Below are 12811 nucleotides of genomic sequence, written 5' to 3' on the forward strand. Positions count from 1 at the left end.
ATGTCTCACTTTACCCTGCCCAAATATATACACAGCTTCTTCTATCCACATTCTGCATCACAGTGGTATATTTATTTTTACACTTAATAAAACTACATTGATAGATTTTTATATATAAAGTCCATAGTATTCATTAGGGTTTAAACCTAATTTTGTACATTCTAAGGTTTTGATATATGTACAATAACATGCATCTGACGTTACTGTGTCCTGAAATGAATAGCTTCATTGCCCCTCAGTGTTCTGTGTATTACTTTACTACCCTCTGCCAAGCCCTGCCAGCCCCTGATCCTTTCACTGCCTCCATAGTTTTGCCTTTTTCAGAATGTGATATATAATAGGAATGATGCAAAATGAAGCTTTACCAGATTGATTTTTTTTTTAAAACTTAGTAATGTGTATTTAGGGTTCCTCCAATTTTTTCGTGGCTCATTTCCTTCTAACACCAAATAATATTCTGTTTTTAGGATATATCATATCATGTTTATTCATTCACCTATTGAAGGACACCTTGGTTGCTTCCAGATTTTGAAGTATGCATATAGGTAAGATAAACATCCAGATGTAGGTATTTGTGTGGACATCAATTTTTAGCTCATTGGGATACATACCAAGTAACTGAATTGCTGAAACACATAGTAAGAACATTTTTAATTTTGTAAGAAATTTCCAAAATGTCTTCAAATTGATGTGATTTTGGATTTCTACCCAAAACGAATGAGAATTCCTCATTCTCAGCATTTGGTGTTGTCAATTTTTTGGTATTTGGACATTCTGATAGATTTCCACTGGTATATCATTTAATTAGTACTTTCATAATGACACAATATCGAGCGTCTTTTTGTACGTTTGTGTGTGTGTGTGTGTGGTTTTTTTTTTTTTAAGATTGATTTATTTATTTATACATGCACTGGGTACAGTCAGAAGCACGGGAGGGTGAGAGACTTCACCAGAGCCAGAGCCGGGAGCAGAGCAGGCAGAAGGACCGAAGTACACTGCTGAGGGGAGCAGCGGGCAGCAGGAGAGGTCTGCGCGCCATGCGGGACCCTCCTCTGGTGGCCAGGGAGCAGCCAGGGATCGAACCGGCGCTGCAGAGGCTGTGGGCAACTTTGCAGCCCAGCGCTCAACCGCTGCACCGCCAGGGGAGGAGGCCCCATCTCTATTTCTTTGGTGAGGTGTCTGTTCAGATCATTTGCCCATTTTTTAATTGTGTTGTTCATTTTCTTTTTGCCAAATTTTATGAGGTCTTTATATGTTTTGGATAACAGACCTTTAACAAATATGTCTTCTACAAATATTGGAATACAAATATGAACATCACTGGCTTGTCATCACTTCTCCAAAGTGTCTTTCATAGAGCAGATATTTTACAATTTAAAAAAGTCCAACTTATCATGTTTTTTTAATGGCTCATACCTTTAGTTCTTTATCTAAGAAGTTATTACTGTACCCAAGGTTACCTAAACATACCTAAAGTTTTAAAGTTACCTAAACTTATAATTTTTAAGAAGTTTTATAATTTCATATTTAGACCTATGATTTTTGCATTAACTTTTGTAAAATATATAAGATCTCTTGCTCAATTCATATTTTTACACATGGAAATCCAGTATTCCAACATCTTTTGGTGAAAATGTCACCAGAGCCTTTAGTTGCACTGCAGGGCAAAAGTGACATTGCATTAGGGCCACCTGCCTGGGAAGCAGGAGCTTTGGCAAATGTGGCATTTCTCCCTGCTTGCACCAAAGGCTGCTGCATGTGAGCTTTCTCACTCTGGGAGTGCCTGGGAACACCAGGCAGATTGAAAGGACCAAGAAAGTATCAATGAAGGGAATGAGGGACTCTGAAATGAAAAGATAAGGAAGCACAGCAGCTAGCCCCTCGGCCTTGCATTGCCCCACACCCCTGTGCCCATGATGGTCCAGATTTGAAGATGTGGAGAGGCCCAGACTAGAGACACTCAATTCTTGGCATCCAAAGAAAGATGAGGCTTCCAGCAGCAGGCCTCAGAAACAAGCCGAGGAGCTTTCCAGGTGACTGGGCAGCTGAATCTGCTTTTGGTCTTATGGCTATTGTCGTCTAGAGAGCTAGAGAAAAGGTCTCAGGCCCAGTATATCACTAAGATGTTGTGATCTTATATTGGTATGGGTCAAAGACTCACCTTGGAAGAGCTATTTATCAGATCATCTGCCATCCTCCCCACTGCTGTCTGTTCCAGCATCCAGTGATGTTCATCCAGACTGTTGCTATGGGTCGTTGAGGCATCTGTTCACCAGCTATATCCTACAGGCCCTAGGCAGGATGATTTCATCTTGGGAGAGTGCTCTTTTATTTGGAATTTCTGAATACTATGGACTCTAGGATGAGATATCTGGCCACTTGTGGCCTCAGTAATTCTTTGTTTCTCCTGTTTCTTTCTTTATTTTCAAAGATTTATTTATTTAAACAAGCTCTGGGTACAGTCAGACGCATGGGAAGGTGAGAGAATTCACCAGAGCCAGAGCAGGGAGCTGAACAGGCAGAAGGACCGAAGTACACTGCTAAGGGGACCAGTGGGCCCAGCAGGAGAAGTCTGCAGCCTTGTTGGACCCTCACTGATGGTCGGGGATCAAACCGGCGCTGCAGAGGCTGCAGCCAGCTTCACAGCCCAGCACTCAACCGCTGTGCCACCGGAGGCGGCGGGGGCGGGGGGGGGGGGCGCTGTTTCTCCTGTTTCTTAAATAAACCCAATTATTGTTTTCCCTGAGTCTGAGTGGTCTTGCAATTGTGCATGCAGGTGATGAACTCACAGACAGTGACTTCTCCTATATTGGATACTATCCTTGGGGGGTTTTAGTGTCCATAGAACCTTGTATCAAAAGACTATCTCTTCTATATTTTGTTGTCTTTGCTCCTTAGTCATAGATCAGTTTATTATACTTATGTAGGCATGGATTTCTTTATAGTTCAGTGAAAATGTTCATTTACAGGTATAGTAGAGTTTGTCACTTATGGTGCTGATACTCTTGTCAGGGTACAAGGACTTATTCTTTTTTAAAAATTAAATGTCTGTTTTTAATTGAGGTAATATTTGGATATTAATATTTGGATTTCCACTGGTATATCTTTTTAATTAGGAGTTTCATAATGGCATAATATTGAGTGTCTTTTTATATGTTTACTTGCCATCTGTTATTTCTTTTTTTTTTTTTTATGTCCAGCTTCTTAAGGGCAAATCAGCTCTTTAATCTTTGTATCACCAACAGTGCCTGGCCTGGTTCTTGAGAAATTCAACAGCTATTTGCAATAGCTTGGAAATAATTTCCTTGTGATCTATAGTAGTTCTCATCCTCATTAATAATAGAATTTCATTCTTTAAAATCATACCAAATCTTATGCTCCAGTTTCAAAAGCTGATATTGTTCTCAGCGGGTAAAATTTTTATCTTTTTTTTTTTAATTAATAAATTTTATTTTTATATTCCCCATACAATTGCAATCCCCCCATTCTGACCCCAATCCCTCCCCTCCCGCCCCCCACCCCCCAAAAAGTGTCTCTGGTTCATAGTTTTTGTTGATTTTGATTTTCACTTTCTTATAGTTATTCATTTTCCTGGTCCCTTATTTAAGTATTCTAGATTCCTGCTATGAGTGAGACCATCCGGTATTTTTCTTTTTCTTTTTGGCTTATTTCACTGAGCATGATCCCTTCCAGGGCCATCCATGTTGCTGCAAATTGCATGTGTTTATCTTTTTTGAATGCTGAGTAATATTCCATGGTATATATGTACCACATCTTCTTGATCCAGTCATCTATTTTTGGGCATTTGGGCTGTTTCCAAAGCTTAGCTATCGTAAATAGTGCTGCTATAAACATAGGGGTGCAGGTGTTCTTTGGAATTGATGTTTCTGTGTTCTTTGGGTAAATACCTAGGAGTGGAATTGCTGGATCCTGTGGAAGCTCTATGTTTAGTAGGTCCAGAAATCTCGACACAGCTCTCCATAGTGGTTGGACCAGTTTGCACTCCCACCAACAGTGCAGAAGAGTTCCTTTTTCTCCACAACCTCGCCAACATTTGTTGTTGCTAGTTTTTTTAATATGTGCCATTCTCACTGGTGTAAGATGGTATCATAGAAGGAAATATAGGGAAACACTACGTGATTTGCATATCAAAGACGTCTTTACAGACACATCACCCAAAGCAGTGATAGTGAAGGCAAAGATAAACAGCTGGGACTACATCAAATTAAAGAGCTTTTGCACAGCAAAAGAGACAATAACAAAAACAAAGAGAAACCCCACCAACTGGGAGAAAATTTTTGCACCCAACACTAATGATAAAGGACTGATCACAAAAATCTGCAAAGAGCTGATGAGACTCAACAACAACAAAGAAAATAACCCAGTCAAAAAATGGACAGAGGAGCTAAAAAGAAACTTCTCTGAAGAGGAAATGCGAATGGCCAACAGGCATATGAAAAAATGTTCAACATCACTTGCAATCAGGGAAATGCAAATCAAAACCATCTGTTATTTCTTTGTGAAATACCCCATCAGGTTCTACCACCACCAAATCACTTAGTCCACAACCATTGTACTTCCTTCCTTCTTTGTTCTTATTCCTCCCTTCTTGGTGCTTCATTTCTGTAGTCAGGTTGCAAGTATTTTTTGATCCCTGAGTAATATTCCATTGAGTATATGTAGCACATCTTCTTGATCCACTCATCTATTTTGGCACTCTTAGGTTATTTCCATAATCTATCACAAAGAGTGAGAAAAAATGAAAAAAAAAATCTCAAAGGAAACTTGAGAGGACTTAAGATTTGTTTGGAGTGCTGCTGACACACAACCTTCAACTTTCACTTTCTTTGGGGTTGGCAGTGCATGAACCCTTCCTAAATCAATCAAATCTAGTGGATGGCTAACACAATGGGAACAACACCAAGCTCTTTTGCCCAACTCAGCATGACTTTGAAGTACCCTGTAGGCTCATTATTGCCTGAGGCTGTAACTAAGGCCTTTGTTCCAAATGCGTGGAAACGCAACTTTTCTCTCTATGCCTAATCATTCTTATTTCTCTCTCTCTCTCTCTCTCTCTCTCTAGATTTATTTATCCATGCATACAAGAACTGGGGTACAGGCCAGCGGTATGGGGGCAGGTGAGAGGATTCACCAAAGACAGAGTGGGGAGCAGAACAGGCAGATTGAGTGAAGTACACTGCTGAGGGGAGCAGCGGGTGAGTCTGGAGAGGTCTGCTGTGCCATGTGGATAGCTCCATGGCTAGCCAGGGGTAAAATTCTTGCTGCAGAGGCTGCAGAGAGCTTCATAGTGCTGTGCTTAACCCCTTGAGCTACCAGGGAGGCCCTACCTTCTTATATTTTGATAAGAACATTACCTAATAAATTACCTATGTGTTAATCTTTGTTTTAGAATCTAGTTCCAGAAAACCAAATTTATTTGTGATGGTTGGTTGAATTATGGCCTAACTCTCACTTTGATGCCACAATTATTGAAGGAGATATTATTAACAGACAGAAACTTTTGGTAATTGATAGTGTCATTACTATTTATTCAGACAATTAAAGATGTTGGGCAAAGTAAAACTGTTTTGGCTTATATTGCTATGCTAAAATTTTCATCTTACTTTCTTATTTTATGTGTTTACTCAGTCATTGCCAGATCTGTTTCTGAAAGATTTTGGTGGCTTTCAAAAATCTCCGGATGATCAAACAGAACTTACTTAAGAGAAATAGATTGGAGAAGGGAAATGCATGCTTCCACTTAAACCTGAAGTACCTAAGGCAGTTATGAATTCTCTTTCAATCTCTAAAACTTCAGGAACTCAAAATTAATTTTGATGTTAAGTTTCACTTAATACAAAATTTTAATAGTGTCCCATGAATTTGACTTGGAGGAAGTAAGCAGTATTTACTGCTTCATAATTTAATAATTTGTGATTCCTAATTGTCATGATTTTTATTGTTGAAATATGCCTATATAGAATAAAGTTTCTTAAATACAAGTTAAAATTTTGTTTAAACTTGATTATGCTATAATTACAACAAATTATAGACATATTTTAAAATCTGAAAATTTGTTGCCTGTGCTGTAACAATAGGCTGTCCCATCCTTTGCAATAACACTTCTTTGAATTCATCTGGAATATATTTAATTTCTATTTTATCAGAAGCTTTAAAATTTATTTGGGGTTATTATATTACATGAGTTTTACTGTACTCCATCACTTTAAAGTCTATTTAATCATATATTAATATAACTTTGCATACATCAAAACACCCTAAAAAGTTACTTACAGTTAGTTAATAGAATAAAATAGCTCAGGTAGTTATAATTGGTTTATATTGATTCTAATGATATTATTAATTTATAGTACAGGCTGTGGTGAATTTAAACATGGATTCTGAATAATTTTCACTCTAACCCATGATTTCTTAGTCCTATGCTTTGACTAAGAATCTTCCTAAAAACCCCCTCTGCCCTTTTTTTAAAAAAAAGATTTAGTTTTATTTATTTTTGCATAAAAGAATGTGGGTGTAGGTCAGAGGTACGCTGGTTGAGAGGATTCTCCAGAGACAGAGTGGGGAGCAGAATAGGCAGATCTACTGAAATACACTGCTGAGGGGAACAGCAGGCAAGAAAGGAGAGGTCTGCTGTCCCTTGTGGGTTAGCTGCCTGGCCTGGCATGAAACTCGAGCTGCAGTGGCTGCTGAGAGCTTAATAGTGATGAGACTTAACCTCTTGCACCACCATGGAGGCCTCCTGACCTTTGGAAAAAAAAAAAAAAAACAGATGTAAGATCAAATTAGGGATGTGAAAACTCTCCCTGTCTGCTACTGCTTCTTTGATTTTATACCCATGCCATTTATTGCTTATATTAGTACACTATCTATGAATTACACTCAGTTCTGATAGATCAGAAAGCTATCTGGGAAATCTACTTTGGGGGAAGAAAACCAATCTTTTTGAAGTATAGTTTTACTAGTCCTTTTTGGTTTGATACTAGTGTTGAGGTGGTTATTTGAAGGTGAGATACGGCCTTAGCCAAATGGAAACATACTAAAGTTATAGGTAAAGTGATCTCATTTTTTAAGGTTGAAAGTCTAAGGAATGTCTTAAACTATTACCAAAACTAATTATAGAGTAGTCTTTATGGTATTCATTTTTCTATACTGATTCATAATACTTTATGTATTTTCCTTTTAGTCATATACTTACAGTCTTTTATTAATTCCGAATACTCCTTGACAATTATGTGTTGTTAATATATTTTGTCAGATTGGATTTTTTATTCTCACTTTCTTTTGTGATTCATGCTGTCCCATTGATCTATTTTTATGTCTATTTTTATGTTACCATTCTCTTTTATTTTTTATATATTTTATTTTATTTATTATTTTTTTTAATAGAGGCATGCTTTTACTTATTTATTTATTTCTTTGTTTGTTTTTGTTTATACATGCACTGGGTACAGTCAGAAGCGCGGGAGGGTGAGAGAATTCACCAGAGCCAGAGCAGGGAGCAGAACAGGCAGAAGGACCGAAGTACACTGCTGAGGGGAGCAGCGGGCGGCAGGAGAGGTCTGCGCACCATGTGGGACCCTCCTCTGGTGGCCGGGGATCAGCCGGGGGATCGAACCGGCGCCGCAGACGCTGCGGGCAGCTTCGCAACCCAGCGCTCAACCGCTGCGCCACCGGGGAGGCCCTTTTTATATATTTTAATAAATTATTTTATTTTATATAATTCTTACATCATTTTTCTTTTTTGCATAATGTATGTATTTTCATTTTGGTTATATTCCCCATACAATTCCTACCCCCTTAGTCTGACCCTAATCCCTTTTTACCCCCCGCCCCCCGCTGTAGTGTGTCTCAGGTCTATAGTTACTTCTTGATTTTGATTTTTACTTTATTGCAGTTAGTCTTTTTCCTGGTCTCTTATTTAGGTTTTCTAAATTGTGCTATGAGTGAGACCATATGGTATTTTTCATTTTCTTTCTGGCTTATTTTGCTTAGTATGATCCCTTCCAGCTCCATCCATGTTGCTGCAAATTGCATGAGTTTATCTTTTTTGATTGCTGAGTAATATTCCATTGTGTATATATACCACATCATCTTTATCCAGTCATCTATTTTTTGGCAGTTGGGTTGTTTCCATAGCTTAGCTACTGTAAATTGTGCTGCTATTAACATAGGGGTGCAGGTGTCCTTTTGAATTAATGTTTCTGTGTCCTTTGGGTAAATACCTACGAGTGGAGTTGCTGGATCATTTGGAAGCTCTATCTTTATTAGGTTAAGAAATCTCCAAACAGCTTTCCATAGTGATTGGACCATTTTGCACTCCCACCAGCTGTGCAGGAGAGTTCCTCTCTCTCCACATCCTGGCCAACATTTGTTGTTGCTAGTTTTTTTTTAATATGTGCCATTATTATTGGTGTAAGATGGTATCTCATTGTAGTTTTGATTTGCATTTCCCTGATTGCGAGTGACGTTGAACATTTTTTCATATGCCTGGTGGCCATTTGCATTTCCTCTTCAGAGAAGTTTCTTTTTAGCTCTTCAGCCCTTTTTTTTTTTTTTTCAAGATTTATTTATTTATTTATACATGCACTGGGTACAGTCAGAAGTGCAGAGGTTGAGAGAATTCACCAGAGCCGGAGCAAGAAGCAGAACAGGCAGACTGATGAAGTACACTGCCAGGGGGAGCAGCAGGCACTGCAGGAGAGGTCTGAGTGCCATGCCAGAGTTCGAACCGGCGCTGCAGAGGCTGCAGGCAGCTTCACAACCTAGCACTCAACTGCTGCGCCAACGGGGAGGCCATCTTCAGCCCTTTTTTTTTTTTTAAAGATTTATTTATTTATTTATAAAAGCACTGGGTACAGTCAGAAGCGCAGGAGGGTGAGAGAATTCACCAGAGTCAGAGCAGAGAACAGAGCAAGCAGACTGACCAAGTACACTGCTGAGGGGAGCAGCGGGTGGCAGGAGTGGTCTGTATGCCATGTGGGACCCTCACCCAGTAGACGGGGATTGAAGTGGCACTGCAGAACCTGCGGGCAGCTTCACAACCCAGCGCTCCACTGCTGCGCCAACAGGGAGGCACTTCAGCCCATTTTTGACTGCATTATTTTCTTTGTTTTTTGTTTTTTGTTTTTTGTTTTTTTTCTCATCAGCTCTTTGCAGATTTTTGTGATCAGTCCTTTATCATTAGTGTTGTGTGCAAAAATTTTCTCCCAGTCAATGGGGTTTCTCTTTGTTTTGGTTATTGTCTCTTTTGCTGTGCAGAAGCTCTTTAATTTGATGTAGTCCCAGCTGTTTATCTTTGCCTTCACTATCACTGCTTTGGGTGATGTGTCTGTAAAGATGTCTTTGAGGTGCATGTCATGTAGTGTTTCACCTATATTTCCTTCTATATATTTTATGGTGTCAGGTCTTATGTCTACTCCATTTTGAGTTGGTTTTTGTGCATGGTGTTAGGTAGTAGTCAAGCTTCATTCTTTTGCCTGTAGCGACCCAGTTTTCCCAGCACCATTTCTTGAACAAACTTTCTTTGTTCCAGTACATATTCTTTGCTCCTTTGTCAAAGATTGGTTGACCATGAATCTGTGGGTTTATTTCTGCGTTTTCTATTTGGTTCCATTGGTTGGTGTGTCTGTTCTTGTTCCAATACCATGCAGTTTTGATTATTATGGCTTTGTAGTATAATTCGAAATCTGGGTGTGTGATGCCTCCATTCCCTTCTTCTTCTTCTTCTTTTTTTTTTTTCAGGAGAGCTTTGGCTATATAGCAATTTTGGTGATTCCATATAAATTTCATCAATAATTGTTCTAGTTCTTTGAAGAATGACATTGAAATTTTTATTGGAATAGCATTGAATCTGTAAATTGCTTTTGGTAGGATGACCATTTTAATAATGTTAATTCTTCCAATCCATGAGCAGGGGATGTTTTTCCATTTCTTTGTGTCTTCTTCTATTTCTTTTAACAGTGTTTTATAGTTTTCTTTGTACAGATCCTTTACCTCTTTTTTTAGGTTTATTACCAAGTATTTTATTTTTTTTTTGTTTCAATAAAGGGAATTTTTTTTTATTTCTTCATCTTCAGAGATTTATTGTTTGTGTATAGGAAGGCTACTGATTTTTGCATGTTGATTTTGTATCCTGCCACTTTACTAAACTGAGTGATTAGCTTAATAAGTTTTTCTGTGGAATTTTTGGGGTTCTTTATGTATATTATCATATCATCTGCAAATAGTGATAGTTTAATTTCTTCCTTCCCTCTTTGGATTCCTTGTATGTATTTCTCTTGTCTTATTGCTCTGCCTAGGACTTCCAGTATTATATTGAAAAGCAGTGGTGAGAGTAGACATCCTTGTCTTGTTCCAGATCTTACTGGAAATGCTTTCAGCTTTTCACCATTGAGAATGATACTGGCTATGGGCTTGTCATAGATGGCCTTTATGATGTTGAGGTATGTTCCTTGTATCCCAAGTATTTCAAGGGCCTTTATCATAAATGGGTGTTGTACTTTTTTGAAAGCTTTCTCAGCATCTGTGGATATTATCATAGGTTTTTACATTTCTTTTTGTTAATGTGTTGGATTACATTGATTGATTTCCAGATGTTGAACTACCTTGTGTCCCTGGAATTAATCCTACTTGGTTGTGGTGAATTATCTTATGGATACATTGTTGGATTCTCATTGCTAAAATTTTATTGAGGATTTTTGCATGCACGTTTTTTAAAGGATTGGCCTATAGTTCTCTTTTTTTGTGTTGTCCTTTTTCGGTTTTGGTATTAGTATAATGTTGGCTTCATAGAACGGGTTTGGTATTATCCCTTTCTTCTCAATTTTTTGAAAGAGTTTGTGAAGGATAGGCACTAATTCATTTCTGAATGTTTGGTAGAATTCATTTGTGAATTCATCTGGTCCTGGGCTTTTGGTTTTTGATTACCATTTCAATTTCGCTGCTTGTAATTTGTCTGTTTAGGTGTTCTATTTCTTCCTTATCTAACTTCTTTATCTTCTTTATCTATTTCTTCTTTATCTAGGTGATTTTGAGTTGTAGAAATTTTTCCATCTCTTCTAGATTGTTGAACTTGTTTGCATATAACTTTTCATTGTAGTTTCTGATTAATCTTTTGATTTCTGCTGCTGTGATTTCTCCTCTTTCATTTATGATCCTGTTTATTTGTGCTTTCTCCCATTTTTCCTTTGTGAGCCTTGCTAGGGGCTTATTTTATTTATTGTTTCGAAGAACCAACTTTTGGTTTCATTGATCTTTTGGATTGTATTTTTAGTTTCAATTTCATTTATTTCTGCTTTGATTTTTATTATTTCTTTTCTTCTACTGGTTTTGGGTTTTTTTGTTGTTGTTCTTTTTCTAGTTCTTTGAGCTTTGAGATTAGGTTGTTTCTTTGAGTTCTTTCTTGTTTCTTGATGTGAGCCTCCATTGCTCTATATTTTCCTCTTATTACTGATTTTGCTGCTTCCCATGTTTAGGAAATTGGTATCCTCCTTGTCATTCAACTCAAAGTATTTTTTAATTTCTTCTTTGATCTCCTTATTAGTCCAGTGGTCTTCCAGTAGTGTGGGTTTCAATCACCATGAGGTAGGAGAGTTCCTTGCCTTCTTTTTATGGTTTATTTCTAGTTTGATGCCTGCATGGTCAGAAAAGATGGTTGATATGATTTCAATCTTGGTGTATCTGTTGATGTTTGTCTTGTGCCCCAGTATGTGATCGATCCTGGAGAATGATCCGTGTGCGCTTGAGACAAATGTGTACTCCGTTTTTTTGGGGTTTAGTGTTCTATAGATGTCTGTTAAGCCCAATTGCTCTAGGTCCTTATTTAGAGCTTTGGTTTCTTTACTTATTTTTTGTCTTGTTGATCTATCCATTGTTGATAGTGGTGTGTTGAAGTCTCCCACTACGTATGTGTTTTCTCTGATGTCTGTTTTCAGAGAGGACAACAGTTGTCTGATATATTTTGGTGCTCCTTCGTTTGGTGACTATATGTTAATGAGTGTTATTTCTTCTTGAAGTATTGTCCCCTTGATCATAATGTAGTGACCATTGGGGTCTCTTTTTACCTTTTTGAGTTTGAAATCTGTTTTATCTGATATAAGTATAGTTGTTCCTGTCTTCTGTTTTGGTCCATTTGTTTGTAGGATTGTTTTCCATCCTTTTACTTTGAGTCTATTTTTATCTTTATTGAAGAGTTTAGTCCATTTACATTTAGAGTTAATATTGATATGTTAGCATCTGCATTTGCCATTTTGTCTTTCCTCTGATTTTATTTATTTATTCTTTTAGTAACTTTTTTTTTCTTTTTTTGGCCTTGTTTTGTTGTTATTCATCCCTCTGTTGTTTCTGGCTTTAGGACTCCTTGTAGTATTTTTTGGAGTGTGGGTTTAGCCGTAATGAAATTCCAGAGTTTCTATTTGTCTGGGAAGGTCCTTATTCTTTCTTCATAGAGGAAGGAGAGCTTTGCAGGATAGAGTATTCTTGGTTGGCATTTGTTGTCTTGGAGTCTGTTGACTATGTCCCTCCACTCTCTCCTTGCCCGTAGTGTTTCTTTGGAGAAGTCTGATATCAACCTGTTTGGTTTTCCTTTGTATGTTATGTGTTTCTTTCCTCTTGTCAGCTTCATTATTTTTTCCTTGTCTTGGATTCTTGGGAGCTTTACTATTATGTGTCTTGCTGTATTTTTCCTTTCATCATGGAAGTTTGGTGTTCTTCTTTATGTCTATTTTCAGCTCCTTCACATTTGGGAAGTTCTCTTCAATTATTCCCTTGAATATTTTCTCTGTTCCTAGGT

The sequence above is a fragment of the Talpa europaea genome (genome assembly GCF_964194135.1).
Source record: "Talpa europaea genome assembly, chromosome: 4".
NCBI lineage: Eukaryota > Metazoa > Chordata > Mammalia > Eulipotyphla > Talpidae > Talpa > Talpa europaea.